This window comes from Echinops telfairi, unplaced genomic scaffold (assembly GCF_000313985.2).
Source record: "Echinops telfairi isolate 266 unplaced genomic scaffold, ASM31398v2 ScPeMD7_2010;HRSCAF=2546, whole genome shotgun sequence".
Taxonomy (NCBI): Eukaryota; Metazoa; Chordata; class Mammalia; order Afrosoricida; family Tenrecidae; genus Echinops; species Echinops telfairi.
Genome location: NW_022105908.1, coordinates 15660470 through 15661001, shown reverse-complemented (window position 1 = coordinate 15661001; position 532 = coordinate 15660470).

Here is a 532-nt window from a genome sequence, read left to right as displayed (position 1 = left end):
TCCTGCAAAAGGGCCGCCTCCCCCCGCGGGGTCTCTGCCTCTCTCTGTGGCTGATGCCACTCCTGATTACTCCATGCAGTTACACAGAGCCTTTCGGGTTGGATCCTGAAGGCTGCATAGGAGTCCCCCAGGGGTTGGGACTTGAGAACCTTCCCCTCGGAGCACAAATCGTGCAAGAGCATTGCGGCAGCAGGAGGTGTTCCTGCACACTGCGGAACAAACCACTCCCGCGAAACTGGTGGCACAAAAACTCAGGCCAGCCTCCGGGCAATGATCGATCCATGGTGTAAACAGAGAAACTGAGGCTTGGAGGGGCCAGTGAGTTGCCCCGCTCAGAGCTCTTCTGGCTCATCCGCACCCCATTACTTAGATTTGGGCGTCGCTCGCTCGCTGAAGCGGGGGAAACATCTGTTTCCCTCAAGCCGCCTCCCCCTCCCCACCCCATACTCCCGCACTTTCTACACTGCGTTCACAGACGGCACGCGCGCGCCCGAGCTCGCGGACTACAAATCCCGGCAGGCCACGCGCCACG